The sequence below is a fragment of the Formica exsecta genome, unplaced genomic scaffold, assembly GCF_003651465.1.
Source record: "Formica exsecta isolate Colony F162 unplaced genomic scaffold, ASM365146v1 scaffold444, whole genome shotgun sequence".
NCBI lineage: Eukaryota > Metazoa > Arthropoda > Insecta > Hymenoptera > Formicidae > Formica > Formica exsecta.
Window position 1 is genome coordinate 786965 of NW_021851677.1, and position 7279 is coordinate 794243.

The window sequence follows — 7279 nt, forward strand, 5'->3', positions numbered from 1 at the left end:
ATTACTAGTCGCTATCGATGAAGTATGTCGACTTGATCACGTCCATGCTCCGCTGATTCTTCTTTTTTAATTAATGGTTCATTTTTTAAATATATTTAAAGCAGTTTTTCCCAAATATTTTGAAAAGACACATACACACACACATACATACTCCACAAGAAAATCAAGATTATATTAAAATACAATATGAAAGCACAATATTTTTGCATTTTTAATTAACAAGGGGACAGTTTGAATGTACGAATATTTCATGAATTTAATTAAATAAAGTAATACATACATACGTTTAAAGCACACACACACACACACACACGTTTGCAATACTAATTAATACAATTTATCGAATAAATCATTAAATACTATTAAATCAATAGATTCGGGGAGGGAATGGTTAGAAACTAAAGGATCCTTGCCTAAAGCATTAAAAATTGATATTTTTACGCAGATGATATGGTGTAAACAACGTATATGTATTTTATTTCAGATAAATATCTCAACATTGAACATTGACTAATGTATAAGTACATCGTTTACTCGTTTATGTCGCAGTGTGTGTGGTAGTCCGATATATTTTCGTTTAATATGTTATATACTTCTCTATCTATATCACTGATCTCTACGGGTTCCGTTACAAACTAATCGCTTAATGTCGATTATACGCAATAATGATTTTTATCTCTTATATAATATCTTTATCATCCCTGTATGCAGTTATTTTTTACTCGCGAGATAATCTGTCTCTTATCTACTGGTGGGATCGTCGTTGTAATCCGCGTCGACGATCATTATATCGTACGTAACGTTTTTACCTACTAATTAACTAATTTTTTTTATCACAATTACGGTATTATTATTAAAGCCGTCAGAGCGCCGGGCGAATCTTGCCGGAACACTTTGATGATCCGTTTATTTCTGTATGAGAATAATTATCGAAGATAACAACCCCCCTATACGCTCGTCTAGCAGGGTTTTATTCCTCGCGTAATTTACTTTCGATTGTTCTTAGCAAAAAGTTCGCCGCTAGCTTAATCGATGAAACGTTAGCGAAAGAGAAAAAATTAAATGCTTCTTTATAAAATCTTAAACAATGGAAGAGTTTAGATATCTAATTAAAGTAGATGTCTAATTAAATTTAACATTCTATGCGACTCAATTTTAATTAATTAGATTTATTAGACCTTTTATGAATTCAAATTAATAAATCTTTTAATTTAAATCGAGCTAATTAAATTAAATTAAATTAAATTTCTTTGAATATAGTTGCTTAGAGATGCATGAATGTGAAAAATTGAGAAATACTATGACAAATATCTGAATCGCGAATTTTTGTTAAGAACAAGATTTTCTCGATTGCAAATTCCTTGAAGGACAATATCTTATCATCATTTTCATATTATCTACATTTTTTTTAATCTGTATATTGTTTTATGAGAGACATCATTTTCTGTGGTCATACAATATTAATGTCTATAACATTTCTTTCGCTGTCGTTATATTCCACCTTCTAATATTGCTTTAAATATCTTTTTTTTTTTTGCATACAAAGCAAGCAACGAAATCGGCATCAAAGTTTCTGTATTTGCGAATTTGCCGAATCGCTGGCACTCGATCGGCGAGCGCGATATTTAATATCTTGGGTCACTTTCTTGGCGCTTTTTCGTTAAACAATAATATATATTTAATTAATTAACAATATCGCTTATTGCTGCTGTTTCGTGCATTGACTTGAAGGTGGTGCCTTTCTGAGAACGAACCAAGCTGCGTGTCATGGTAATCTACTTGAACTTAATCAAACCCGTAACATATAAATTTATAATTAATAATTTATAATTTATAATTTATAATTTATAATTAGAGAAGCAGATACAGATAAATATTATTTTACAGATACACGAATTAAAAAAAAAAAATAAATAAAATTTTGAGGCATTAGATATAAACTAACAATACATACATACATAGTTTATAGAAGTACCTAAATTAAAAAAATTTATAATAGAAATATATATTTATACTATAGGGAAGTTTTTAGAATATCCTAAGAATTAGAAGATTATTGGTCTTATATTGTATAGATCTTTCCTTCCTTATACACATCTAATTTAATACTTACGGGAGGCAGCTCCACGCTTAATTTACCCATAATTTGATAACATAAATTATACGAAAGCTAAAAAAGAAGATACAGGAACTGAAAATCCTGGGATTGAACGGAAATAAAAGTAGGCGTAGAAACAAAATAATTCATGGATTTATTAAAAATAACACAGAAGTTCGAAATGACACAACAAATCAGAACAATAAACCGCGCTAACGGATTAAGAGGTCTGACGATTATTATAGCGTATCACAATCGCGGGATCATTATACGAAGATCGATTAGGTGTCTCGACCTTTGAGAAATTCCCTCGACGATATTGCCAGCGATTTCAAGGAAAGCTTTGCGTCACGTGGTTCACGGTTTTCGATCGCTGTTGGAATAACACTTTCGAGACATTTATGCGTAAATATATTCTCTCATGCCCATTTCTTACTTATTAATCTATTATTGCGTAAATATGTTTCACTAGCCGCTCAGCGGAATATTTTTGCATCGCAGAGTCTGTCGTTACTCTAAGGGTTATAGTGCATATAAATCACATTTACCTTTCACCACTTATCTAACTAAAGCAATCCCTGAAAAAGCGTACAAAATAGATAACGTGTATCATATAATTCGTCAAATGAATAGTGTCTCTTATTAATTTCTGTGCAGAAGAGAATTGAAAAATAACGCGCCTAACGTTTTTTTCCGGTGGTTCCTTGAAGTATTAAATTAAAGCGATCTAAAAATAAAAGAGAAAAAAGAGAATAAAATAATTCGCGGTTTATAATTTTCGCAATTAAGATTTCTATTATGAAATATAAACTAAATTGATGAACAAAATATTTATCGCTAATTAAAAAGTATTACCACACCACGTGACGCTACTTTTCCTGGCGAATAGTCTCTTTGGAAATCTTTTTAGAAACTGTTCAAATCACATACAGAATCTCTCGAGATACTCCTAATTCTTTAAACAAAATTCTTTAATAATGATAGTATATGGCTATCGCAGTTTTTCAAAGAATTTCCAAAAACATGTTCGCCGAAGCTACAAGTATGAAATAGTCTACGAGGGTTTCAACCCTAAACAGTGCAAGAAGATTCTGCGACTGGCCCTTTCCACTTACAAAACAAAATTTTCATCCAAAAAGATTTTATCAATTCACATTTTTTTATCCCCTCTTTTATGTATTCATATATAAACACATAAATAATATATAAATAGGCAAATAAAACTTGTAATGACCAAACGCAAATAACGTAAATATTATTCATTTACATCATTAATATAAACTCATTTTTACCATATATGCAAGGTCTGCCAGCCTCTCTTACACTTTCTATAAGTAAAATATATTATTTAGGGTTAATATTTAACGAGTAAGGTCCGACACAAAAACAAACATCCATATCCAGGATGACTTACCGTCTATCGTGAATTGCGTATCTAAATAAATATTAACGCTCGATATATTTTCTCGCTATCGTTTTCACAGCTTCTAGGGATTACGCGTTAACTACGGGAGAAAGCGCTCGATGTGTTCTGTTACATGGTAACCGTAAGAATTGCGATTATCTTTGGACAAATTGCTCGTAGTTGATGTTGCATGTAAACATAGAAGAAATATTATAATGCCAACATTTTTATTGCTAAATTGCTCATTCAATCGCATAATCCAGAGACATTTGCGCTGCAACGATTTGTAACGTAGATTTGATTCGACAAAACCATCATTATGGAGATCTTGAGAGAGATCTAATTGCAAATACTAATATCACCCATATTAAAAATATTTAACTCTTAATGCAATTTTAAAAATACAATACGCGATCTCCAAGTGCAAATGACTGACGAATAAAACTTTAAAACTCAAAATAAAACGGGAGTGCAAAGATGATCCAAAACGTTCAAGCCGCAGCATATGTCTCAATCCGACTCCCCAAAGAAACGAAAGCGCACGATGAATGAAACAAGTCTCCGGATATAAATAATATTTTCGATATTTTCCCCGATTTTTCTATTTCTTATTTTTTTCCTTTATGTTATCCAATTACTATATGTTCATTTAATATTGTATTATGACTCATAAAAATGTCTCTAATTAATAAACATAAAATAAAATTATTAATTAGCATTGGCAAAATACACAAGATTTGAGAATTGAGAATTGAGATGAGAGAATCGTTGCTTTCGATCATCATGCACTTTTGTTTGCCCAGATATTTCGATTAGCGTTCGCTTGTCATCTACAAAGACGCGCACATAGCGCTGGGAGAATTCATAAAACGCCATCTAAAAATTTGTTAATCTCACAAAGCTCTACTTCTCTCTTTCTCTCTCTATTTCATCTTCGTATGGTGTTACGACGAATTTTTCGATTTTATTTTAACAATCTAAGAGTTCCCATCGCCAGGTGCGCTAGAACAATACCGTGTCTCTATAGCTCTTACAATTAATTCGCTAATTAAATAGATCTATCTATGCTTACGCATACTTGTATTATCTATTATTATAAGGCATGGAGTATGTTATACTTGTCCATTCAATCCTTTCTTCTCTCTCTCTCTCTCTCTCTCTCTCTCTCTCTCTCTCTTACACATTTTCGCGACTTTCGCTCGTGCTCTCTCACTCTGTCTCTCTCTCTCCCTCTCTTACTCATTTAACTTCATCGTGCAATACCCTTTTTTCGTTTTTATATCTATTCCGCGAGTTGTCTATACGTGTGTTATAACGATTCCGTTTCTTTAATATTCTTCGTTGGAAACTAGTTTCTCACTTACGGTATGCTTAGCACGCAAATAAGTATGCACACGCTACCCTTTCGTGATCCGAAAAGAGAATTGGACTCTGAAAATTTTGCATACGCCTCTATGTATTGGCACTGTATTTTTTTTTTTTTTTTTTTTTTTTTTTTAAATTTTTTTTTTTTTTCCAAGGTACAGCATTGCTTTCCAATTAAACGGCATTCTACTTTTCGCGTAATCGTGAATATTGCTCCCGGATATTGTCTTCACACAACGCTGATTGTGTTTTTTTTTTTTTAATACACACGGCTGGCGTTTAATAAATGGCATGATGTCCATTTGGAGATATCGTTCATATTTTGGCCAAGGTCCCCTACACCTTGTATGAATTCGACTCACCTAAATTTATTCCGTTTCGAAATTTTTGCGCGACTACAAAAATGAACAGCTCGCATCATTACTACCTTTACAACTTGCACACGCGGTCCATTCTCTATTCAGAGCGATACGATAATCGTATCAGTAATCGTAGGCGTTTAGTAAGACGAGGGAAAGGAATTTCTCTTCGCATCTCCTTTCACTCTCGTAATTATCGTACATTAATATCATACGTTAACATTCGGTGACTATTTACAAGCTCGTTTATCTACTGGGGTGACTATGTGAACGATCGAAGAGTCGAAACGCTAAGCATGTAAATACCTCTATGTTGTCGCGTGTCTTTTGCATGCGCGTATGTAAAGATACGAAGTTGCGATTCTATTGCTCGCAAAATTGGCAAAAAAGATATTGCGTTTATGAAAAAAAAAAAATTATGCAAAGAATAGAAGCTTTAATTAAGAAAACAAAAACGTACATTATTATAAGGGGTTAACAGAATTATTGAAGCGATGTGTGAAACTTGAATTTAAACGTTATCAAGGTAATAGAGTTGTATCGTCTTTTTCGCACTGGTTTTGACATTTACTTTTGATCGCGATTTTTCCCGTCGTCAAGTACGATTTTCGATGTATGTAATAACAGCATTCGATACATTGATATTTCGATAATCGATAATGATATTAAATAAACGTTTTCGCGATTTTTTATAATTAGAAAGAAATCTTTTTTGCAATAATCAAAATTTTAAGTAATCGCGTAATTTTATTTCAATCAATATACGAATCAAAATCTATTGTCGAGGAAATTTTCTAAAGCTTGTCTTGTTTCGCATTGATTTTGCGCGTAAATGAAAACGAGTATCATTTATTGTTCCATCGATGCGCAAATTCGTAAACACGAGAGCTTGCTGCGTGACTAAGTGTACGTATGAATGTGAGTGTATCGTACGTTACGCGACGTGCATGCATGAATACATATGTATTTATCTGTACATATGCGTCGTCACGTCGAACGGGTTTCTGCAAGAGACTGTAATGAATATGGGTAATTAAGGCCGATTCAGTGTTTCTCGCCTACTTTTCTGCTTCTCTCACTGATTGTGAACAATATATAAATTACTCTCTCATAATATATTAAATTAAAATACATTAACCATATTAAATTAAATAAATTTCTTTCCTTTTTTAATTCACGTGATTAAACGAAAAAACGACTGTACCGTGTAAATAAAATGCAATCTCACTAATAAACTGAATGATTATCAGAAAATATCATCAATTGAATCCATTATATTATAAGTAACGTTAGGCCAGCAAAATAAAAGGATTTTCATTTTAAACTGTTCTATTAATTATGATTTATAAACAAGCAGTAACAAATTACATTTGTACTACGTTATACGTACTAACAATAAGTTTAATACCCCTTTCTTAATTCATTAATATCATTCATTAGGAAATTTTATTGAAATAATGATACTTAATTTCGCGTTAATTAATTATTTCCCGTCGCTGTTGCTTATTACTGATTTTAAAAGTACATTCCTTTCTACTTTCGTTGTTAACGAAACGAAAACAGGTAATCTGAACCGGGCTTAATCAATCGACCAATTTCATAATAAATCGCAATCGTTAATAACAGGCTGTTTCAGGCCAGAGAATCGATAAAAATCACCGTGCCTTAGAAGATAGATTTTGCACGATCGCACTTATCGAACTGCTTCGATAACGATCAGATCGATGTAAGATGCGATCGTGCGAGAACACTTTAAACGTTTCGTATTATACATATCGTCATTAAAATTTGTATGCGCTCATGTCCATTCATCGCTGTGACTCTTTTTTTTTCGTTTTCTTTTTCGAAACGCTTTTATAGGCCGGCCTCTCCATGCCGCGCGCGCGAACCTTTATAAAAATCATATATTATTATTATTATATATATATATATATATATATATATATATATATATATATATATATATATATATATATATATATATATATATATATATATATATATATATATATATATATATATATATATATATATATATATATATATATATAT